This window comes from Bos grunniens, chromosome 21, assembly GCF_055505025.1.
Source record: "Bos grunniens cultivar Pamir isolate PY7600 chromosome 21, Bosgru_T2T1.0, whole genome shotgun sequence".
In the NCBI taxonomy this organism is placed as follows: Eukaryota; Metazoa; Chordata; class Mammalia; order Artiodactyla; family Bovidae; genus Bos; species Bos grunniens.
In genome coordinates this window covers 1,740,203-1,765,268 of record NC_141185.1, presented here as the reverse complement: position 1 = coordinate 1,765,268, position 25,066 = coordinate 1,740,203, and the positions used below count along the sequence as shown (strand labels likewise).

Here is a 25,066-nt window from a genome sequence, read left to right as displayed (position 1 = left end):
GGGGCAACTGCCAGCTCTTACGCTGAAAGGCCTTCAGCGACTACCTTGCCAACTGTGGGGCATCCATCCTTCCTGGCGCTCACCATGCAGGGGCCTGTCCTGACTTGGCCACTGGACGCTCTGCATGTGCAGCAGGGCGGCCCTGCAGCTCCAGGGCAGACGAGAAATGGCCAGCTGTCCCTGGTACCCGTGACCCCTTACGTCGCTGGGTGGGCAGCACCGACCTGGACCAGACCTGCCAGAGGGGCACCTTCTGCCACCATCCTCCCCGAAGGTATGGCTGGAAGGCCCAGCCCGCAGTGTGGCCGCTAGGAGACCTGCAGTCAGACGTGTGCCCGGGCCCCAGCTGGCACAGCTGTGCTTTGATGTTGCGGTTGGGTGAGTGGTGACCCCAGTAAGGTCTGTCTACACCCTGACCCCTGTACCCTGTGGATACGACTCTAATTAGAAAAAGTGTCTTTGCAGATATAATTAAGGATTTTAAGATCATCTTGGATTATCGAAATGGGCCCCAAATCCTTGTGAGAGAGGCTGAGGGGGTTTGAGACGAGAAGGGCAGGAGGTCTTGTGGGGACCGAGGTGGAGACGGGGGATGCAGCCACAAGCCCAGGGGCGCCTGGAGCCCCCAGATGCTGGACGAGGCAGGAAGCATCCTCCCCTGGAGCCTTGGGAGGGACAGAGGCCCTGCTGACACCTTGACTTTGGACTCCCGGCCGCTAGAGCTGAGACAGAAGCTATCTCTGTGGTTGGAAGTCTGCAGTCATCTGTTGCGGCAGCTACCCCAGGACCCTACAGACACCAGCCTGTGGGCTAAGGCCACCTCCCTGCGTGGCTCTTCCTCCCGGGCCATGCCACCTGTCCCCTTGGGTCCCACACCTCCTGTGGCTCCAGACACAAGGGCACGTGTCACCTCTTGAGACCCTTAGTGGAACAGGGCATCTCAAACCATAGGGCTCTGGGGCCCACACCTGCCCTGAGCCCCCAGAGCCTCTCCTTGGTGCCCCGCCCCGCCCCGCCCCAGAACTCCGTAACCATCCCTGGTCAGCCCTGGGCCTTGGCCCCCCAGGACTGGAAGCCTGATCACGGGGTGTCCAAGTGCGTCTCCTGCTCAGGGGTCTGCACAGCCCCCACACGAAGCTGATGAGCCCAGCAGCCCTCCTGATCCCTGGCCTCCTTGTGGGGTCTCAGCAGATTCCTGACCCGCCCTCAGTGGGGGCTCCGGGTCCCCGAGGGAGGAGCTTCAGGCCCCAGCCTGCTCCCACTCTCTGTCTTCTCCCTTCTGGGCCCCGAGTGGTCTTCTCAGGAAAAATGGGCTTTACCATCTCATCTCCTAAAATCACAGAAACCAGGTCTTTCAACATGCAGATGGGGAAACTGAGGCCCAGAGCTGGGAGGGGATCTGACATCCTCCCCTCCCAGGGACCAGGGGAGCTGCCTGGACCCCGTCCTTGCCCTCAGCTCAGCCTCCTGGCTCCATGGCATGGCCCCCACCCCCATCTGGGCCCCTGCTGGTCTATCTGAACTGATGGCTGCCTTGGCATTTCCTGGCATTTGCCTTTGACCTGAGGGAGTGCTGACTTCAGCCAGGACATGGGGACAGCAGTCGCAGGGTCTGGAGAGAGGTTTTCCTGTGTGCCCCTGCCCCTAAAACCCCAGGCTGCCTCCTCAGCTCTCCCAGGCTGGGGGGGGGCCGGGGCCTGGCCTGGAGCAAGCTCCCGGGACTGGCACACGTGCTCGGTTCTCACCAGCCCTCAGAGGAGGCTCCTCCACGATACCCAGAACCGTGGGAAGCAGGTAACCCGGGCATCCACCAAGGGTACAGGGGTCAGCAGATGGGTCAGCGCCAGGGCCCCACCAGGCCTGCGGGAAGAAGCCCCTCCAGAAACAGCTAGAGGAGGAGCAAAGCCTATGCCCTCACCAAGGTTGAACTGGGACCAGAGCTTGTGACGGGCTCACCAGGGCCTGCTGGTGGCGGTTGAGCTGCCTTGGAAGGGAGTGGGGGCCGGCAGACGTGGGACAGACATATCTGAGCCCAGAGGATGCTGCAGTCCTGGAAGGAGCATGTCCTCTCCTGGGTCAAAGCAGTCAACCAAGGCCTTGCCTCCTCCAGGAAGCCCTCCGGGATCCACGTGGCCAAGTGCAGAAGAAAGAAAACCCTGTCGGTATATTCCTGACTTCTGTCCCTAATTCATCCCAAATCATGAGTTCTAAAGGAAGCTCTGGTGTCTCCGCTGTGGCTTCTGGTGTCCAAGAGGGACTGACCATGACAAATGGACACCAACTGGGCAAGGGCTGAGTGTTGGGAAGATCCGGGCTCGGCAGAAATTGTTCTGAGAAGGAACTGTCTGATGAGAGAGTTGTGCTGCCCTGTTGACCACATCCTGTGCTCATGGACAGAAGGCTGGGTGGGCCCCGTTTTGTGTAAGGGGCCCAGGCCAGGGACACTCAGCAACAAGCCGGAGTCCCCAGAGGCACTTGCGAGCCAGGAGGGAGCCTGGGTCAATCTCTTGGATCAGCCTGGAGATTGGTCAGGAGTCACGGCGCATGCCCCGGAGCCTTGGGGCATCAGTAGATCCTGCCCGGAGCCTGTACCCCAGCCTTGCCCTGGAGGCCGTGCCGGACCCACTGTCCCGGGGGAACCCATTCTCAGAGGACCCCAAGGGAAGCCCACGGTGCACAGGAGGAGGCCTCCATCCTCCCGGGGTGTTGCAGCCCCTGACCATCCATGCTCTCCCTTCTCACAGCTGGGGTCCTGTCCTCCGGCCTCCGGAGAAGCTGCTGGGTGTCTTATAAAGGCCAGATTTCATGGTCCAGAACGTAGGACCATAAAGGCCACAATTACTTATTGGGGTCAATTGTTTGGAGCCCCCAGGGGCAGGAAGGGCTGGTCTGGGCTGGGCCTCTTTGAGGGGGGATAGAGCAGTCCAGACCGGGCCCTGGGTCACCTGTACTTGGCTCAGCCTCAGGAAAGATGGGGGGCGGGGGGGGTCGGTCAGCTTGCCCTGTGACACAAGGCTGGAGCTGACCAGGAGCGGGTGACACTCGGGGAGGAGGGACCTCCTGACTGTGGTTCTAATTCCCTCCAGAATCAACCTGATCCCTTCCCCTCAGGGCCCTCAACCGTCAGAGGAGGCGGTTCAGTTGGGAGAGCTCTGGCGTGGAGCCCTCGTTCTTGGGTGTGGTCGGAGAACAAGCCCTGGGGAGCGACTTCAGCAGATCCTGCCGGGGCAGCACCACCCTGGGGTCTGTGCAGCTGGTGGGACCACTGAGCAGACCCCCGAGCAATTCCAGGAGGGCACTCCCAGGGTGCGCCTAGGGCAGAGCGGGCTGGTCCAGGTCACTGGACGCAGCGGGTCACCCTGGGTGGGGTGGTGGGTTCAGCTGTGCAGCCCCGTGGGTCCTCTTACTCCCGATGAGACCTGTCCACCAGGACTCCAGCTGCCCTCGGCAACGGGGCTGAGTCCATGTTCCTGGAGGTGACTGAATGCTTACCAAGGGTCTCTCTCTTTTCCGGCGGGGGAAGGAACACAGTGACCCCCCTCCTTCCTCCACCTCCAGCTCCCACCTTCCCCCCTTTCTGGGTCATCTAGGGACTGAGACCATGGTCAGTAGGAGCTGGGAGGCCCCAGGCTCATCAGAAGTCCACACAGAAAACACTGGCTTTTTTCTCTGGCTTTGTGCTCACGGGTGGTATGAACCCTCGGAGGTGGATGTCGGGGAGGGCTGCGGAGTTGCCAGAGCCGAGAAGCAAGATCAAGGCACTGAAACGGTGCCCAGAGCATTCTCTAACTGCAGTGCAACTGCTAGAAATCATGGCAAAAAGACAGAACACCCAGGCTCGTGGGAATTAAACAAACAACCCATCAGTCAAAGAAGAAACCATAATACGCTAAGCAGTCAGCTGAATAAATTAGAAAAAAAGGAGATTTAAAAAGAAGAGCAGAAATTAGTGAAATAAGAATATAAATACACCCAAAAAAGGGCTCAGTAATGCCAAAACGTTGATCTTTGGAAGGGTTTATGAAACTTATAAAGCTCTGGTAGGCCTGACGAACAAGAGAAAATGCCTGAGATTCGGAGTGAGAAAGAGTCTCCACAGTGTTTACAGATCCCAAAAATTCACGAAGAGGAAGAATTAAACGGAGTATTATCAGTTTATGTCAGTGTGTTGGAAACATTTGATAAAACGGACAACTTCTAGGAAAATACACCTAACAAAACTGACAAATAGAGAGAGCCTGAAAAGTCCTCACCGTGACTATTAAAGAGATCAGACATAATCGAAAGCCTTCCATCACAGAAAACCCCAGGACTAGGTAGCCATCACACGTGAGTTTTGCTCAACGTTTGAGGAGGAACTAATGACAATTTTATACATTTTTTAAAAAGTAAACTCTTCCAAGTGACAGTAACAGAGGGAGATCTTCCCAACTTATTTTATCTGGTAAGGGTAACTTTAATACAGAGACACAAACAAGAAAGCATGATGGAGGATCTCACTTATCGATACAGATGCATGTTAAATAAAACATCAGCAAAGTGAACTTTTTCAAAAGGTCATCCATCGTGTGCAAGTCCGTCTATTCCAGTGTCATAAAGTTAAACAGAAAATCTATCAGTGTAATTACCCATAAAAAGTTATTAAAGAAGAAAAATTATATGATCATCTCAAACGATGCACCAGAAATGTTTGATAAAATCCAATACTAATTAACAACAAAAGTATCTATTAGTGAACTTGGAGTAAAAGAGAACTCTTTAATACAATGAAGAATATTTTTGTAAGACATGCAAAAGCATAATACTTACTGGTGAGATAGAAAGGCTTTCTCTTTATGATCAGTTATCAGAAAAGAGTGCCCCCTGAGCCCAGTTCTGGAGGCCCTGGATGAATCTGTCAGAGAGGAAATAGGGGATAAGAATCTGAAAGACAGAAGCAAAACTTTCCTCATTTAAAGATAAAATTGTTGAGCATACTAAATATAATACCTTATTAGAATTGATAGTTTAGCAAGGTTATTGGATTAAACAATAGTACACACAATTCAATTATGCTTCTATAATCCTCCATTTAACAATCAGAGAATAAAGCTTAAAACAAAGATGCTATTTGTAAAATATCAGAAAACAGTCAACCCTCTATATCTGTGGGTTCTGCGTCTGTGGAGCCAACTAACCACTGATAAATTTTGCTTGAAACCGCAAACTTGGAATCCTCAGAAACGGGGAGCAGACGGTGCCTCAGCGCTTTATATGATGCACTGAGCATCTGGGACTCTGGTATCCTAGGGGTCAAGCAGTGGGCAGTCCCAGCACCGGCCCCCGAGGGCATGGAGGGAGGGACTGTACCTCTGAATGAACCTAACAAAACAGGGCTAATATTTCCACTCAAAAGTCTATTAAGCATTATTGAGAGAAATCTTTAAAAACTTAAAGCTTCATTTTGAAAAAGACCATGAAAATGATGGTCATGGATATTAAGATTCAATATTTTTAAGATTTAAAATTTCTCCAAATCAATTTAATATTTCAATACAATACCATTCAGAACCCCAACAGATCTGTTCCCCTGAGTGTGTGTGTGTGTGTGTGTGTGTGTGTGTGTGTGTGTGTGTTGTGACCAGGAGATTCTACAATACAAAAGACCAAGAATAACCAGGACACAGAAGGAGGAGGAGAAGGGACCTGATTTTGACATTTGCTGTGATGTTATTAATAAAACTGAGACAGTATGTCGTTGGCAAAGCAATAGACGTGAATAGTTTTAAGTGAATAACCTTGAAACAGACCCGTGCATAGATAAACACGCGGCTCGTGAGGAATGTAGCACCAAAGAGCAGTGAAGAACTAACGGAGTGGGGGACGATCAGACATCCGAGGGGATCCAAGTGAACTTGAACTCTACCTTACACCACACTCTGGAATCATTCCAGGTGGGCCGGAAAGCTATGTGTGAAAGGCAGAATAATAGGCTTGAGGAGTTAAGGCAGAAGAAGAGCTTCACGCTGTTGGGATAGAAAACATGTTATCATCACTAACCCTAAAGGAAAATATTGATGCGTTCAACTACATTAAAATTAAGAACTTCTGTTCATCAGAAGACATCATTCACAGAGGACAAATACAAGCCACAAAATGGGAAACCGTATTTGAAAAAATAAAGGGCTTATATTTAGAATTTAAAACAGCCTCCTAGAAACAAAAAGAAAAACTGATGGACAATGGAAAAAAAGCCAGAGACACAAACACTTCACTGAGGAGGACATCCAAAGGCCCCATAAACGTGGGAAAAAGTATCGAGAATTGTTATTATGAAAATGGAAATTAAAACCTCAGGGATATATCATTACCTCGGCACGAGAATGGATTTAAAAAAAGACCGACGATAAAAGGACTCATGCAATGGATCTCATTGCTGCAGCCGGGTGTGTGAGTCGTCACCACCAACTTAGTGGACTTCTTGCCGATACCCGGGTAAGGAGGAGATGTGCAGAGCTCAGACTGAAAGACTCCACCCCAGGAACTCAGCTCAGGGAAACACGCGCGCCTGTGTACACAAGACGCACGTCAGGACGGGATGTTAAGTAAGACGTCCCCACCCAGGAAAACCAACCGGGATGGTAAAATGGTAAACTTTACTCCTTTTGCCAGAAAAGTGGTAAAAGCAGCAACGCCCACGCGATGAATCCTCAGAACGCCATGTCAGGCGAAAGAAGTCAGAAATGAAAAGTGCACGCAAGTGAAACTGGAGTGATGAACAGCAGGCTACTATAAGATTGGGCTGTGCCCTCAAGGTCCCAAGGCCACGTTCTTGGTGGATCTCAACACCTTCCGGGGGGCAGAGGGATTCGTGGCTGGAAGGCAACTGGGCAGCTAGAACATAGAGAAGCAGACCATGAGCTGCGGAACCAGCCAGGACAGCTGCACCTGCGGAAAAGTCTGGGAAATACCCAAAGAGCTAGAGCGTATGCATCGCCTGGCTCCCTACCCGAGGAACGCAGACCCCCATGAACTAGGACGGGGAGGGGCCTGCAGGAGTACTGACTTTACCGGCTCGCTTTCCTTCCTTCCTTCTCGCCCCTCCCCCTTCTCTTGCTCATGTGGTCCCATTTCTGGGCACAGCCATGCGTGGGGCCCAGGGACAGAGCAGGCCTCCTGGAGCAGGACATCCAGACCATCCCCAGAACTGGGGCCTCCTGGAGCCCCACCTTCCCTCTTCAGGTCCTGGTGTGGGCTTCCCTCCTCCAGGGCCAGGGGGTGAACAGGCTGGCTGGAAGCTGGTGGGGAACAGGGTGGCATCCCCCACCCACCACCCCACCAAGTTGGCAAGATAAGGTGTGTGTCCAAGTGCCAAGGGGTCAGGGCCAAGGAGGAGGTCACTGTTGTTGAGTTGCTTCAGTTGAGTCCGACTCTTTGTGACCCCATGAACTGTTGCCTGCCAGGCTCCTTCTGTCCATGGGATTTTCCAGGGAAGAATACTGAAGTGGGTTGCCTTTTGCTTCTCCAGAGGATCTTCTCGACCCAGGGATTGAACTGGCCTTTCCTGCATTGGCAGGCAGAGTCTTTACCTTGGAGCCACCTGGGAAGCCCCAAGGACGACAACCCTGGAGCAAAGACGGTCTCCCTAGGTCAGCACCCTGGTCAGCGCTCTGCAGACAGTACACCTGCTGGAGTCTCGGTGGCCATAGGGGTGATGGTGGTGGTGATGGTTCAGGTCGGGGGTTGCTCCCGATGTGGAATGACTTCACCTAGATGGCCGGCTCCTCCCACCTGCACACTGGTGAACCCCATGCCACTGTGTCCTTGACCCCTGATGGCGGCCTCAGGTCATGGAATCTGGCGTGAATCCCAGGAGAGCAGGACAAGGACTTGTCAAGGGGGACGGGGTACCCAGGCCCCCAGGGAGGAGAGGATTCCCCATGCACGGTCCTAGGGCTTCCAGGCCCCCACCGATCGCCCCTTCTGCTGCTGGATCACCCCTTCTGCTGCTGTGACCACCAGCCCACCAGGACCTTGGCTTCTCTCCACAGGCCCCGGGCCCCACCACACGCATTCCTCCAACATTTCCCCAGCAAATGCCTGCCAGGCTCCTGCCCTGCCTCGGCCCTGGGTGGGGGGCTTGAGGGAGCAGGACCCTCTGTGCAAACTCTGTGGGCTCCTGGGCCCATGCCCGGGAAGCACCCCCCTCCCAGAGAAGGACTCGACGTGAGCCAGCCCCTCGGGAGATGGGCACTCGTGGGAGGGGCCTGGCCGCTGGCCCGTGAGCATTCACAAACCTCCTCAACAAAGGTCCTCCCCTGGCCCAGCAGAAAGCCCGGCTGCCCGTGTTTACCCAAAGGCAGTGAGGACGGCCGGGCCCGGCGGGGCAGTCAACTGCGGCAGAATGGGTGGGCCACTGTGGATGGGATGGAGGCACAGGCAGGCGTGAGCCGGGGAGAGCGCGGGTGGGGGGGCGGGGTGGGGGCGTCCAGGGCCTCATTGCAGTGTCTCCCGGCCGCAGTCTCCCACCAGAGGACACCGGGGCTGGGTCAGCCCTGCCTGACGCGTGCCCTTCCTCGGCGGGCTGCTCGCTTCTGGAGGGGGTGGCTTCTGTCCCCGGGCAAGCTCACGGGGGCTCTCACGCTGTGACACCCGCAGGCCCCCAGCCGCAGCCCCTGTTGGGAGGTCTCGCCCAGCAGCTCCAGGGCTCCTGCTCTGCCCGCCACGTCTACACCCGCTGTGACTCATGCTGGGGGCCCTGCTTCCCATCTGGGCCCGACAGTTCAGACGACTGAGGTTCTCTGGACCTCACGGCTGGGAGTGCCCGGAAAGTCCGGCTGAGGCTTGTCCGGGCTCTTGGCAGGGGATGCAGGAGGGCAGGGTCTCTTTGGGGAGCAGAGGGTGTCAGAAGGCACTCCCTCCGCTGGATGCTAGTGTTGGGACCAATGGCAGGGAGCCCAGGGGTGGTGGTAAACGAAGGGGCCGTTTCTTTCATTCCCAGAGTTTCAAGCTCTCTCTAGATCCCTACTGGGACTGGAGCCTGCTGGCCCAATGCGGCCCCCTGGGGCAGCCCCTCATCCTCTGGGGGCTGGGGGGGGACCCTGACTTGAAGGTCGCACCCTTTTCCGAAGCACACAGGCACCGCGGGCCTCCCTGGACACCGTTGCTCTCTCTGAAGTTCCTCCCGGAGCTGGAAGGACGGCTCCACAGTGGAACCTTCTGAGGACGGGTGCCCTGCCGGCACCGTGGACCCCGGGGCAGCTGGCTGACCACCCTCAGGTTCCTGAGCTGCGGACACTGGGTGGGGGGTAGCGTTGGTCTCAGCTGCTCAGCATCGGCTCATCCGGTGACCGGTCCAAGACTGCAGCAGCGTCTGCCTTGGGGAGGCCCCACCCCTCGGGGTCCCTGGGCCAGGCCAGGGGAGCCCTGGTTCTGCTCCGGCCAGCCCTGCCTGTCCAGTGACCTGGGCAGCACTGCCCGCTCCCCAGCTGGGTCTTGGTGTCCTCGTCTGGAGCCAGGTGGTGGCTGCATGGTCTGTCCGGGCCTTTCCAGACCCGCCAGGTGACGCTTTGACACCTGGGGGTCCAACGTCCCTTTGCTCTAGTTGCTGAGCCTCCACCCTGGGCGCTGGGTGCCTCCCCACCGCTGCCCACGCCCCGGCAGAATCAGGTGCTGGGTCCACCCTGGGCAGCACGGGGCCTCTCCCCCAGCAGCTAAGCGGGGATTTGCTTAATCCAGGCTAACAAGCCAGACACAGCTTGCCGTGCAGAAACGATGCGATTACACAGCTAATCGGCCCAGCCGCCCTCCACCACTGAGGGGCCTCTGCTTGGTCTGTGGGCAGCGGTCTTGTCCTCAGTATTTCATCCCTGATGAGCGGGGCTCCGTTCTCCTGGAGGGAGCCTGGAGTGAGGCCCGTGACCCGGCTGTTCGGCGTGAGGACCTCCGCCCAACGCCCCCTGTCCTGCGGTGAGGCTGTCCCTGGGCTGGTTTCCCCACAGGCTGTGGACAAAGGCAACACTCCTGGTTTCCGTGGTGATGGCCTGTGACCACCCCGCGCCCCCGGCTCTGGGCACCTGCCTGGAGGGGTGGGATCTGGTAGCCGAGAGGAGGTGGGGTAAGGTTTTCTGCTTCCCCTCCCCCAAGGCCCAGCGTGTCCGGTTTGTAAGATGAGCTCACGGTCTGAAACACGCCAGCGCCTGGTTCTGACCTGGGACCATTACGAGCAGCAATTTCTCAGCAGGAAATTGACATGTAACCAGGAGGACTCGGTGGAGAAGCGGTGCTGGGCTCGTGGCTTGGGCAGAGGGGTGAGCCGTGCGGGCGTGGATGCCACCGGCAGAGGGGGGACAGCCGGCAATGGCCTCCCGAGCAAGGGCCCCGCGACGGCCCTGGTGGGCGGCACGTCGGGGCGGCAGCCCTCAGTCTGGGCCCCGGTGGAGACCTGCCGCCCGCGTCTGTTGGGGCCGGTCCGTGGGCTCGGCCGCTCAGCAGCAGCTTCTCCAGCCTCCCTGTCCTGCAGGGATGCAGATCTGCAAGACCAGGGCCTGGGTCCTACTTGCCCCCTGCAGCCGGGCACACGGCCCCACGCAGAGAGTGAGGTGCCCCCTCCTGCCCTCAGCTCCCCCAGGCGCTCGGAGGGGTTCCCGGACCACCTGCCTGAGAGATGCTGCCTGCACCATTGCCAGCTGCAGGGCAAGCAGTCGCCCCAGACTCAGCTGCTAAAAGCCACACACTTATTCCCTCACAGGCTCTGTGGGTCGCAGGCTCTCTGGGTCAGGGTCTCTCAGGGCTGTGGGCTGGGTGTCGGCTGGCCTGGGGGCAACAGCTGCCCCAAACCCCTGAGATGCCATGGGGAGGTGGTGCAGAGCTCAGGGGGTGCCTGGGACAGGAGGGGTGTTTCCTCATTGCTCCAGGAGCCCGTCCTGCCTGGCACCGTCTCCTCCGGGCACAGGTGGCTGTGTCCTCTGGGAGGACGGGGCTCTGCCAGCCCCCACTCAGCCTCACCCTGAGGACTGGGGAGGCTGGGGGAGGTGGGGGCTTCTCCCTGGGCACCACAGCATGCCCGGTCAGACGCTCACAGTGGACCTTCCTTCCCCCTCCTCTCCACCCTCCCTCACGTCCTCCCCAGGCATCCCCTTCCTCCTCCCGGTCCTTCCCGAGGGTCCAGGGGTGGGCCTGGGCTGGAGCCCACCACTGCATAAAGTGGACAGAGCCCTGTCCTGATCCTGCCCCCTCCTCAGTTGGCAGAGTGGCCTTGAGCCAGTCACACCTCTTCAAGGAGCCTGTTTCCCTGTCTCCCGTGGGTGATGAGACTAGATTTTTTTCCTTCTTTTCTTTAATCTTGGAGCCATAGAAACCCAGGGCTGGGGGTGATCAGCCCCTCACCATGCACTCATCTGCTCACTCATCAGACAGTCGCTGTACCTCTCCCGCAGAGGGGAGGACGGGGGCCCCCCAACTGACCATGCGACCCAAGCCTCAGAACCCGTACATGTGAGCTCCCTTGGAGAAAGGATCTTTGCAGAGGTAATTAAGGCAAGGCTCTCGTGATGAGATCATCCACGCGCTCAATCCAACGACAAGTGTGCTAACGAGAGACACGCCGGAGAAGGAAGTCAAGGAAAGACAGGGTTAGGGATACAGCCCGAAGCCAAAGAAGAGGCTGGAAGTGGCAGGAAACCCCTCCCCTGGAGCCTCTGGGGGGAGTACAGCCCCCTCCCCAGCACCTGGACTTGGGTCTCCTGCCTCCGGAACTGTGAAGGAACACGTTTCTGCTGTTTTCCACTCCCTATTTTGCGGTCATGGGTTATGGCAGCCCCAGGAGACACGCAGCTCCCGTGAGCGCTGCCTACGGAAGGGGACAGAGACCACAGGGACCGTTATCCAGGAGGGGAAGTGGGCCGGGGCGGGACGCATGGAGTGGGGGCCTCTCTGCCCTCGTCCTCTCCCCGCCTTCTGAGGCCCTGCAGGACCAGCAATCCACCAGCCCACCGCAGTTATAAACAGCTTCCAGAGTCCTTAAGCCTCAGGGAGGACGACCTCCCATCTCAATAATGATCTGCTCTCGGACATTATGGGGAGTGGGCTGACCGGCCCGGGGAATGTCCTCCGATGGACGCAGGATCTACTCTAATGGATGTGTGACTGCGTGTCCCTCCAGAGTCTCTCAAAGTTTGCACAAGGCAAGGAATTTAAGCGCGACCCCAGTGAAGTGGCTTACGGTAAAAATAGTTACCATGTTCTGATCGCAGGACGTGAGCTCACCAATGAGCGAGGCAGTTAATTCTCTTTGAGAAGAAATAACCGCAGCGTCAGATTTAACCACCAAGCTACTTAATATAACTTCCGCCCAATTTTGCAAATCATTATTTCTGCAGTTAATGGGCAGGAGGGGACGAATGGAGCGAGGCTGCTGGGAGGCTCAGGGAGGCTGGTGATGAAGCCACGGTGGAGGGCATGGAGCTTGTGGCGGGACCTTCAGGCTGACCCCAGGAGGAAGCTGCTGCAGGGGAAGGACCTGCTTTGGGAGCTTCACCAGGAAGGGCTTCTCCACCCTGGATGGAGGTGGTGGCTTCGGCGGGTGTGGGGCAAGGACCGCAGAGGCTGAGTCCAGGGATGCATTTGGGCCACCCGCCCTCCCAGTGCCTGTCATGTGTCTCCCCGCCTCAGCTTGTTGCCCGAGAATCCATGCACCCCAGTTTTTTAGGATGTTACCTTTGCTAGAGCCTTCTTCTGTCTTTTATTTGCTCCCCACACGTCCAGGGACAGAGGGCCTGTTCTCTCCTTCCTGCAGGACTCTAGTGACAGTTTCCGGGAACAGAAAACCAGACCAACGTGTCACCGAGAGTGGAGGTCCGGCTGCTTGCTGCTCTAAAGCCAACCTCGAGAGGCACGCTTGGTGGAAAGGAAAACTTACTTTATTTCCTAGGCCAGCAAACCGGGAGGAAGGCAGACTCGGGTCCAACGGCCGACACCCGCCTGCCAGTCCGTGGGCAGGAGCTTTTAAAGGCGGAGTTTCAGGGATATATGGGGGCGGGGGCCACATGTAGAAACTGCGCAGGCAGCTCCGACGCTCATCTTGAATCTGGTCATCGGTGGTCTGATCGGTGTCCTCTTGATTAAGTACAATCCGCCTTCAGTTTCAGGGTCAGTTTGTTCCCGTTTCCTTGAGGTCACTTTTCAGAATTGTGGCAGCTTATGTTGTGGCCAGGAGCTCCCCAGGTGGTGCGGTGATAGAGAATCTGCCTGCCAATGCAGGAGACGCAGGAGATGCGGGTTTGATCCCTGGGTCTGGAAGATCCTCCGGAGGGGGAAATGGCAACCCACTCCAGTATTCTTGCTTGGAAAATCCCAAGGACAGAGGAGCCTGGCGGGCTGCAGTCCATGGGGTTGCAAAGAGTCAGCCATGACTGAGTGCGTGTGCACACACACACACATGTCGTGGCTACAGTTTGGTCGTCATACAGTTAACTTCTCCACCTGGTGGGATTTCAGTATCTACAACACAGCTCACGGGATATGGCTCAGAATATTATGTGTAGCCCTTGAGAAGGAACTAAAGGTCCTTGACTTTGCTTAATGATTAAGCTATTATTATCCTGTCCTGACTGTTTTCCTTTGCTTCTGCATTTTCTCACTTCACTGAATAGACTTATTCTTTGACTAAAGTTTTCCTGCAGACAAAAGGCAGGGGGAGGACCTGGGGGGCTGCAGGGGGAGGACCACAAGGTCCTGCTGTTTCAGACAGAGACTTGGCAGGGCAGTTCAGTGCTTCACGACAGCAGACTGCTGCAGACACTTCCTAAAGACACCCAGTTCTGCATCCTCGGAACCCGTGAACACGAGCTTCCCTGGAACATGGGACTTGGCGGATGCAAGCAAGTCGAGGATCTTGAGATGAGGAGGTTATCCTGGGGGACTCGGGGAGCCTTAAATGCAATCAGGTGTCTCCTTATGAGCGGGAGGAGAGGAGAGCTGATGAGAGGACGAAGAGGGGAGGGGAGGCGACCACAGAGGCCGAGGTGGGAGTGATGCTGCCGGGAGCCAGGCAGTGAAGGCGGGACGGGAGCTGGAAAAACACGGAGAACGGATTATCCCCGAGAGCCTCGGAGGGGAGCACAGCCTTGCCAACACCTGAGTTCAACCTAACGAAACCCATTTCAGATGGCTTTTCCAATGTCCAGACTTCTAAGATAACACATTTCTGCTGTTTTAAGCCATCAATTTAGTGGTAACTTTTTAAGCCTCAATAGGGCTTCCTTGGTGGCTCAGATAGTAAAGAATCTGCCTGCAATGCCAGAGACACAGGTTCGATCCCTGGGTAGGGAAGATCCCCTGGAGGAGGTCATGGCAACACACTCTAGTATTCTTGCATGGAGAATTCCATGGACAGAGGAAACTGGTGAGCTACAGTCCAGGGGTCACAAAGTGCTGGACACAGCTGAGTGACTAACATTTTAATTTTCAGGAATATGCTCCTGAAACAAGAAGTCTGAAGGCAGGTGTCACAGGCATTGAGAAGGAGGTAACGATGTGATCAAGGACCTAGGCTCCTCTCCTTTCCCTCAACCATCCTTGAATGTTGACTATTTGTGCTTTGGCTTGTCACCTCATGGACATAAACTGGCTGCCACAGCTCCAGGCATCACATCCTCACATGACATCTAAAGCAGGAAGGGATGAAGGGTGGAGTGGGAGGAGTTGCTTCTCCTTATTTGATTCTTTCATCAAAAAGGACATTTTTTTCCAGAGCCCAAATGGTGTACTTCCTAGGCTGGTCCAGCCAAGGGCATATGGTTACTCTGGGCCAGTCGGTTGCAAAGGGAATAGACCTCTCTGGTTGGCTTAGACCAATCCCAAGTCATGTCCGGGGTGGGCACAGGTTCCCCCACACATGGGCTCTGCTGACAGGTTGTCGAGGGGACGGCCTCTCCCGTGGTCACTGTGGTCCAGCCCTCCTCATTTGTCCCCAACCCCTGCTGCCCAGAAAAGACAGACAGACCCCGGGGACCCAGTGCTCATAGGCTGTGGGACAGAGGAGGGTGCTTGGCAGGTTTCAGGGCCAGCTTCCTGGAGGAGGCGGAGGTAACCTGGAGGTGTGGTGGGGAGAGCCCTGGCCGAGTTCCCTGGGGCTGGGGCCAGCACCTCGTGGGACACTCGGCGCCCTGGGTCCTGGGGCAGGGGGGGTGGGGCCCTTTCCTGCTGCTTCGTGTCCCCCCACAGCCCCCAGACCCCAACCTGGCCCTGCAGTCATGTCTCTGGAGACCGTGCTGGCTTGCCCCACCTCAGGCAGTCCCTCTGGGCCTGCCGCTGGGGCCTGCAGTGCCCACCCACACAGGACTTGCACGCTGGGTGGCCTCCACCCTCCTTACCACACCCCTGTCCCAAGAGCCCCACTGGCAGGGCGGGGCCTTTTGTTGAACAAATGAGCAACTGATGAGTGCCCCCCACACCTGTCGGGGCACCCTCTGGCCTCTGCACACCCAGTGCCCCATTCCCTCAGCCTGCCTTGCCTGTCCAGGAAGACCCACAGGCTGGTCCCGTCTGGCTGGCGTCCAAACGTCTGGTGAGGCTGGTGGGGGCCCTTGGACTTGACCTGGCAGCGGTGACCACAGCTGGCTCTGGACAGGGCTTCTGGGTCCCCCAGGGTAGGCTGTCCCGGGGGCACCCTCAGCTCTCCACCTTGGGGGGCATTTCCTATTCTCAGGTCTCTTGGGGGGGCGGCTCTGAGAACACTGTTGGGGCGGGAGGGGAGGCAAGGCTGCCCCACACCCCTCCTGGAGCCCCCACCATGCCTTCCTCCGGAAGCCCCGTCCCCACCCCCACGAGGCCGCCAGCCCGGGCCCCTCCCTTTCTCCCGTGTGGGTTCTGCCCCGCCCCGCCCCGCGCGCAGCAGTTGGGTGAGCCTGGAGCCCTCCTGATGTTGTTTTTATTTATTTACCTGAATACTCTAAACAGCTGCTTTATTGAGACTCATCCATCACAAGGCTTAATTAAAACAATGCTGAGCATCTAACAGCGTGGATCACTAAAGCAAATGTTTGTTTTGCTGCCGTCAATTAGGGCTGTGTGCGTGGAGCAGCAGCCTGGCAAGGAAGCCGTGTGTGGCCCTGACCCCTAGCAGCCCCTGGAAGCCGGAGGCAGGGCTGCTGAGAGGGCGGGAGGGAGTGGGGGGGTCGGGGGCAGCCCTCCTGGTTCTGTGCCTGGATGGCAGAGGAAGGGCCCTGGAGCGGAGGGGTCTTCCCTGCCCTGACACCAATCCACACCCCCCCACCGCTACCCATCCTCATCCTCTGAGCTGGATATCTGAGTCCCACTCCCCAGGGGTGGTGGACGCTTCTGCTGTCCTCCAGCAGTGACGCAGGCCGATTCCCCGATAGCCATGGGATGGGCTTGGAGAGACACAGTGGAGGAGGGCGGTCCAGGGGGAAGGGCCTGGCCAGCAAGGGTCCCCCACCCCCCCGACCCCCGTCCCCCCAGAGGGTCCCCCTAGGAGATTCCTGCAGCTGCTGCAGATGAATTATCACCAACTGCCTGCCTTAAAGCATCACGACCTTATTACCTCCTGGTCTGGAGGTCAGAGGTCTGACTCGGGTCTCACCAGGCTGAGGTCAGAGTGTGGACAGGGCTGGCTCCTTCCAGAGGCTCCAGGGGAGAGGGTTTGGGGCCTCGGCCAGCTGCGAGAGGCCACAAACATCCTTGGGTGAAAGCCAGGCCTCCCCTGGCACAGCCAGCCTCGGGGCACCAGGCCCCAGCTCTCCATCTGTCCCGCCCCTTCCCCGTGAAGGCCTGTGCACACCTTGGACCCAGGCCCACAATCCAGGACAGTCCACACCTGCGGGTCCCGAATCACACTGCGGGCCCCTCAGCCACAAGCGCAGGGTGATGGGGCTGTCTCGAGGGCAGGATGTCGGGAGAGGGCGCAGACTCACGGACACGGGTGGTACAGCACCCAGGCCCCCGTTCCTGAAGGGGTGGCGGAGCTGGACGGGGGGCAGGGCCAGGACCACTGTGTCACAGTCAAGCTTGGGGAGGCCCAGCGGGCCCAGCGGGGGTTGGCAAGGCTCCCAGGTCCTGGTCCGTGTGTGCTGCCCATGATGGCCAGGGGCTGGCGCCCATCCAAGCCTCCCAGCCCGTCCCAGTTCATCCCATGTCGGGTGCCCAGACCCTGAGAACCAGGAGCAGTTATGGGGCAGAGGGGCCTGGGGGTCCCCCCCTTTATAGGACGGGGGGACAGGTGAGCAGCTGCTGGAGCGGCAGGGGCCAAGGAGGCCAGAGGGCGCCCAGGCCGTGGGTGACCCAGAGCCCTGGGCGGGGGCGGCGGGGGGGGAGGGAAGGGGCAGCCCATCCACGGGGTCCAGTGTGGCCTCAGGGTGACCTTGGAGACTGTGAGGATGCCTTCCTGGGGAAAGAGCCGGGGCAAGGAGGAAAGAGGGACGTGAGCTCTGCCCGAGTGGATGGGGCACCAGGGCTGGCTTGGGATCAGCTGGGGGTCCAGAGCAGGAGGCCCCCTCCCCCAGGAGCCGGGAGCAGGGGCAGTGGCCGGCACAGCCTTTAGGAGCGTGGGGTGTGGCTGTGCTTGTGTTAATGACGCTCCTGTGATTGGCCCCAGACGTCCTATGACTTCGTGCGCTGGACTCTCCGATCTCCATCCCGCCCCCGGCCTGCAGGACGGGCCCCTCGTAAGGCGCAGGCCTTCCCAGGGAGACCCTGGAAGCTGGTCCTTCCGGGGGGTCCACCTCCCCAGCAAGGCGCCCCTGGTCACTCAGACTCGAGGAGCCCACCGTCTCACCCACGTGACCCTGTTCTCTCTGTGACCAACACAGCCCCTCTGAGACAGACTAGCTGCTTCTGTGCCAGGCCCCCCACCAGGGTTAAGTTCCACGGGGTGGGATGGGGGCCACAGGAAGCTCACCACCCCCCGACGTGCCGTCTTGGGAGCTCAGACTCCCTTTTGCTGGAAGCCCTCCCCTCTCATTCAGAGGTCACTTCCTGTGTGCTCCTGTCCTAAGGGAACCTCCGTCTGTGAGGCCCCGTCTCTCCCCCGGGACACTGCAGGCCAGGCCCCCAGCCCGGCCCCTCAGCCTCTCTCCTCCCAGAGCTGGGTGACCTGGGTGGAGGCAGTCCGAGCACTCACTGAGGCAGGGGACACAGCTGACCCTCCGTGTTCCCATCTTCCCATTAGGACCAGGACCAGTCCTCCTCACGAGGCTCCTGCAGGACCCAGTGGAAGTGGACACTGCGCCCAGAGCAGGGTGGGTGGGTGAGGATGGACATGGAGCCCAGAGCAGGGTGGGTGGGTGAGGATTACACGGAGCCCAGAGCAGGGTGGGTGGGTGAGGATGGACCCGGAGCCCAGAGCGGGCTGGGTGGGTGAGGATGGACCCGGAGCCCAGAGCGGGCTGGGTGGGTGGAAGTGGGGGTCTAAGACTCCTGGCTGCCCTCGTTGTAGAAACCCTCTCACTCACTGTCACCGTGGGCCCTGGGGAGTGACTGAGGTGCTGGCAGCAGCTCTGCCAGCCCGGGAGCCCTTGGGGGCCGCTCCGGCCGGCTGGGGTGCTTGGTGGTCATTCAGCTCCTGGGGTGTCTTTCCCCTGAGGAGGGGATGTCCTCCCAGGAAGCCCTTCCTCTCTTCCAGCCTCGTCCGTGTGGCTGTGGTCCCTGCTCCCACCCCACGGGCCCCCAAGGTTCGTATGCTGTCCGTGGCCCCACACACCCCCATTCCCACCTTCCCCTCAGGGCTCTTGGGCCCCTCCTCCCCACCTCCAAGCCCTCCTCCACCTCCGCTGGGGTTGATCACAGTCCACCTCCCCCAGGGGCCTTCCCTGCCTGCACTGACCAGCCACAGGAACCCTTCCCTCCTCTGTCTGGGAGGACTACTCAGGGGACTACTCAGGGACCCTCCCAGCCCAGGTCTTGGTGCCCCCGACGCTGCGGCGGGTGATGACATCATAGGAGGAGGTTACTAGGCAACCAGCCTCTGCAGTCAGGGGAGCCTGTTCTGTGATTTGAAGGGCCCTGCCAATTTCTTAAAATATCAGAATCAGAGCACATGTAGTCCCTGAGAAGAGAGGGAAACACAGCCAGGTTCATGTCATTGGCAAGCCCCGCTTCCCCACCCTCTGACCACATGGGTTTTCCAAGTGGCGACCGTGTGAGACTGACCTCGTCTTCTCCTCTTGTCATGGCCCTCAGCCTGGCGGGCGAGGGGCCCGCTATTGCTGTGATTTTAGCAGGCACTTGCCGAGTCTGCCGTGTAATCCTTGAGGATGAAATGGGACGCGCATCCCGGATGAACTGTTAGGTGCTCTTTGTTACAGGGAACTGCAGACGAGGGAGCTGACTCATGGCCTGGCGTCACCCTGGAGGGAGCGTGCCGCTGGGTTCCCACCCGGCCAGGCATCAGTCCTGAGGTGTCCAACACTCTTCCCAACGACTTGTGTGCACAAACAACCCGCCCGTCTGACCGGTGCCGAAACAAAGGATGGTCACGACTCAGAATCGTCTCAGTGGGGAGGTGATTTAAGAGTGAAAGAGAAATTTTAAACAGGGCACAAACAGCGCTGTCCGTAAAGAACAAAACTGATCGATTGGACCACGTTAAAACTGAGAACTTCTGTTCATCAGCGGCACTATTAAGGGTGACAGAAGGCCAGACAAAAGGTGACGTTTGCCAGACGCGTCTCCGACTGAAGACTCGTCCACGTGAAGAACGTTCACTTTTAAAGAAGAGGCTGAGTCAGAGGGAGCAAAAACAGGCAAAATATCTGAACTGATGTTTCACAAAACAGCACGTCCAAATGCCCACAAGGTGTATGAAAAAAGAGATGCCCTCTTCTGTCTGCAGGGAGACGCCACCCCCAGCTGCAGCGGGACACCTCTTCCAGGTGAATTTCAGCCAAAACAAAGCAACACGCACACATCGTAAGCACCCTGTGTGGGCTCCACTCCTCGGAAACGACCTCACGAAAATGATCACGTGCTTTCACCAAAAGACGTGTGTATCTTTGTGACCCTAGGGACGACAGCCCGGGGCTCCTCTGCCCACAGGATTCTCCGAGGCAAGAATATTGGACAGGATAGTCATTCCTTTCTCCAGGGGATCTTCCTGACCCAGAGATCAAACCCGGCTCTCCTGCATTACAGGCAGATTCTTTACTGTCTGAGCCACCCAGGAAGCCCAAGAACATTTATAGCAGTTTTCAATGGCCAGAGACTGGCAATAACCAGGATGTCCACAGCTAGGTGACGGGACACCAAGCTGGGGCGTGTGCAAGATGGAGAGCTGGAAGCAGTGACCACGGGGGGCCCTTGCTGTGCTCCCCAGTGTGGTTGAAGGTCCCCAACGACGGAAGGAGTGAAAGGAAGCAGACAGGAGAAAGCGCCCACTGCACGATCCCATCACAGGAACACCGCAACCACGAGGAACTGGTCTGTGGGGCTGGAAGTCACGACGGGTTGCCTCTGGAGCTGGCCTTGAGGCCTGGAGGTGGAGGTGTTTTCTTTCCCATCAGGGTTCTGGCTACAAGGGGGCTCTGTCCTGGGCAAAGCCACCGCACGTCTCATCTGTGGTGTGCGCTTCCACTCTGAGAAGTTCAGTGAAGGTCTGTATGGACACATGGTTCCATCACGACAGATGAATCAGCAGGGGCTTTGCTCCAAGCCGTGGACAAATCCAGAGCTGAATACGAAGCGTGGAAAGACTGCTTTTAGACACCAGACAGCGCCAGCTGACCCTGAGGGACGGCAGCTGGGAGAATGCCCTGTCTAGGGCTCGAGAAACTCTCTGGCATGCAGGCAGGACGGAGATCCGAGCCCACATGGCTGTCATGCTGAGCTGGGGATGCAGGACCAGGGTTCGGGGAGGTTAAGAGGCTGGAATTCACGGGGATGCTGCCAGAAACACCATGGGACAGCTCTGAAAATCGATCTGGGGGGCACTGGAGCTCTGACCAGCCAGAGAGAGGAAACCTTTTAAACATCTGTATTCATCAGCTTGGGCTTCCCAGGCGGCTCAGTGGTAAAGAATCTGCTGCCGAGGCAGCAGACTCAGGAGACACGAGTTTAATCCCTGGGTCAGGAAGATCCCTGGAGGAAATGGTATGGCAACCCTCTCCAGTATTCTTTCCTGGGAAATCCCACGGACAGAGGAGCCTGGCAAGCTACAGTCCATGGGGTGACAGAGAGTCAGACACGACTGAGACGTGTGCACGTGTTCATCAGCTCAGGTCACCACAACAGAATTCCACGGACTGGGTGGCTTAAATCAGAGCCCTTTACTCGTCACGGTTCTAGAGGCGGGAAGTCTGAGATCGGGCTCTCTAGTTCTCCTCTAGTAAGGCCACAACCCACTGGATGAGGTTCCCCAGCCTATGACTGCATTTAATTTTAATCATTGCTAAAGACCCTAGGAAGAAGGCAATGGCACCCCACTCCAGTACTGTTGCCCAGAAAATCCCATGGATGGAGGAGCCTGGTAGGCTGCAGTTCATGGGGTCGCTAAAAGTCAGACACGACTGAGCGAATTCACTTTCACTTTCCACTTTCATGCACTGGAGAAGGAAATGGCAACCCACTTCAGTGTTCTGGCCTGGAGAATCCCATGGACGGAGAAGCCTGGTAGGCTGCAGTCCATGGGGTCGCACAGAGTCGGACACGACTGAAGCGACGAAGCAAAAAGACCCTATCCCCAGATACATCATATTGGGGCTTCAACCTATGAATCTTGGTGGGGAGACCAGTTCAGTCCATAACAACACCGCAGGCATTGAATGGAAACTCCAGAAGGGCCACAACCTCAGTAGGGGAACTAACCAGCCCCGGAGTTAAGGCCACTTTGACCCATCACTAACAAAGTTCTAAAACAAGCCTCAAAGCTCTGAGTCCAGCAGCAGCCACATAAGTTCCTACCAGACTGTTCCAAAGGTAACAACTATAAACACTGGACTTAAAAAAAAGAAATGGCCGGCTGAAGACCCTGGAGAACAAGCCAAAGCAGGCAGGCTCTGGAAGGGAGTCAGTCGTAGACTAGACTGAGGAGGCTCTCCATTTCGATAGCATCCAGCCTGAGCAGAGCCCTGAGTCTGCACCATGAAGGTCATGGAAATAACCCAGAGTCCAGTACAAAGGCACGGTCTTTGTGGCTTGAAGACCAGAGCACGGGGTGTAAGGCAAACTCAGCCACAGAAAGGTTAGGGAGGATTCCAGTAAGGAGTGAATCCCAAAGTCTGCGTTTAGATCCTGTGCCAATCTCTGCCTGAGCCCTGAACCACACATGAGCAGGGCAGACTCCAAATAGCCAGCCCAGGTCTAAAACCCCAACTGAGGTTTGAGATGCATCCGAAATGAAGATTTTTCAGTTTGAGCCATATCAGATTAATTGCCTATCAAAACACTGAAAATCAAAGCACCTCAATCCAGTCTCCACAGGTTACATTTACGAAGTCTAAGATATAATCTCAAATTACTCAGTATCTGAAGAAAGAAGAAAATATGGCCCATTCTCAGTTCATGGAATCTAACCCCAAGATGACCAAGATGTGGGAGTAGGCAGGGAATTCAAAGTTGCTGTGGCTACTATGCCCAGTGAAGTAAAAGAAAGTATGCTCACAATGAAAAAATGGATTGGGTACTGCGGTAGAAAAACAGAAATTGTAAGAAAGGACCAAACAGAGAAATTCTAGAACTGAAAAATGTAAAGCTGAAATTTAAAAGTTCACAAGGGGCTTAACAGTAGAACAGAACTACAAAGAAAAGTTAGTGAACCTGAAGAGAAATCAATAGAAATTATCCATTTTGAAGAAGAGGGAAGAAAGGAAGAAAAAAAAAACAATAAAAGAAAGGGCTTCAGGGACGCATGGAATAGTATCAAAAGTCTGAGAGATGTGATATTGGAGAGCTCGAAGGAGAAGAGAGAAAATACAAGAGACATTAAAAAATTTTAATACATTTTTAGAAGTTATGGCTAAAAATTACCTGAATTTGATCAAACACACCAATTTATAGTTTTCAAGAGCTCAGAAAGCCCACATCAATATGAGTACAGGAAAAAATATGCCCAAACACAGTGTAGTCAAATGTGGTCAATGCACTCGCTCCAGTGTCTTTGCCTGGAGAATTCCATGGACAGAGGAGCCTGGCGGGCTGCAGTCCACGGGTCGCAAAGAGTCGGACACGACTGAGTGACACACACACCGCATGGAAAACTGGAACTTTAATTCCAGGGAACAGAGTTTCAGAATAAATACGTGGATAAACAAGAAAGGACCACCTGGAGTTAAGAACCTGAGGGCGGGATCCTCCTCGATACTCCTACCTACTGCCTGGCCCCTTGTACGTCTGAGCGCTTTTAGGGCTGCTCTCCGTGGGGCTGGAGGGCCTGGCCCCTTGTGACACGTCTGAGCGCTTTTAGGGCTGCTCTCCGTGGGGCTGGAGGGCTTGTTTTCTGCCTTCCCCCACCCCAGCTGTGGTCCCTGTTCTCAGGGTGGGTCTGTGGGGTCCTGGGCACGTGGGCTCTGCCCCGAGACCTGGGGTCAGGGGTCTGGCATCGGAGGCCAGTGGGAGGGGCTCCTTTGGCCCCTGTACACCTGGCTCATGTCATGGCCCCCCGCACACTCTGACCAGAGACTGTTCTTCCAGAACACCCTCTTTCCCAGCCCGGCGTTCCTTCCTTCCACTTCCCGGCTTCTGGTGCACTTAGGCCTTGTGTCCAGGGCCTGGCCCACCTAAGGCATCCACCCACAGGAAGCGCTGGGGCATGGCCACCCCATAGTAAGGCGCAGCACAGAGAAGAGGGCACTCAGCGGCCATCCCTCAGGGCACCCCCGGACCGGACACAGCTCTGCAGCCTCCCTCTGGGGCCGGGTGCCCCCCCTCCCCACCGCGGGGCTGCTGAGCAGGGCCTCCGTCTGCGGTGGGGTGTTGACAGCGGGCTGGTGGCCAGGAGCTGGTGGGGGCAGGGGGACACGCACGGGGGTCCGGTCTCCGCCCCGTGCACAGGAAGGCCCCCCGCCCCAGCGCCTGAATATGGATTTGTGCCTCAGGACAGGAGGGGCGGCTCGGCCCTAATTAGCGGCGACGGAAGCCTCCCCCGGCCCGGGGCGCCGCGGGCCCCATCAAAGAGCCGCAGCCGCTAATCCCCGCCTTCCAAGGGCAGCATCTGCGCCCTCCCCTCCCCCAGCGCGGCTCTCTGACAGCAGGCCGCGAGAGTCCCGGCTATTTAATTAGGACGGAAGGTTCCCCCAGCCCTGGGAAATGATTTAATTTCAATATTTCCTTTGCTGAGCAGAGGCCCTCCGCCCCCCTCCTCCAAGGCCTTTCATCTGCGGCTCGGCCCATCCCCCCAGGAGCTCGGTCCTCCCCTCTCATTCCGAGCCAGTCTGTGTTCAAGGGACCCCGCGGGGCTGGGGGTGCATCAGCACTCCCTCCCACCCGGGAGCCCTCGGTCCTGCCCTGAGCCAGGCTGCTCCCCCTCCTGGCAGCCGAGTGGGCTCCACTGACCTTGGCCTCGGACAGCGCCTCCTTCCTCCCAAGGACGTGGCAGCCTTGGCTCCACCCGCCTCATTACCGACTCTAAGCCCGCCTGCCTTATTCTGCTCCCAGGGCGCGGGGTGTATATGTATGTGTGTATGTCAGTGCACACACACGGGAGGGTGTGTGCGTGTGAACTGGCGTGTGCCTGCATGTGTGTGGAGGAGTGCGTGCCAGTGTTCCTGTGCATGCACACGCGTGTGAGCGCGCCCTGTGTGAAGTTGTATGTCTTCATGTGTGCGCACACGAGCACCTGCCTCCGTGCATGTGTGGCTGTGGGTGCTCACAGGGATTGCACACAGGTGTATGTGTGTGTAATGGTGCGTGCAGGACTGTGCATGTGAGTGAGCTTGAGCACATGCCCGTGGGTTTGAGTGTGTTTGCGCCTGTGAGCACACCTGTGTGCGGTGTGTGTCCACTGGGCGGGGAGCTCCCTAAGGCCTGAGCCTGCTTTCACCCGCTTCGCATTAAAGAGCCGGTGCTCGGCTGTCGCCGACCACTCCGACCACTCCCCCGGAGCGGCCCCAGGCCAGGTACCGCCTGGGGCTCCAGGCAG

At 57.4% G+C, this 25,066-nt stretch overlaps 1 long non-coding RNA gene across 1 annotated transcript; it reads right to left on the bottom strand.

The window, feature by feature from the left end:
- Nucleotides 1–12,881: 12,881 nt before the first annotated feature.
- On the bottom strand, nt 12,882–23,844 carry LOC147348875 (uncharacterized). The gene is made up of 2 exons (XR_015150249.1): nt 19,147–23,844; nt 12,882–14,050 (listed from the first exon to the last, which is right to left on the bottom strand). It is a non-coding gene; the product is annotated as an uncharacterized LOC147348875 (long non-coding RNA).
- Between the last annotated feature and the right edge of the window lie 1,222 nt (nt 23,845–25,066).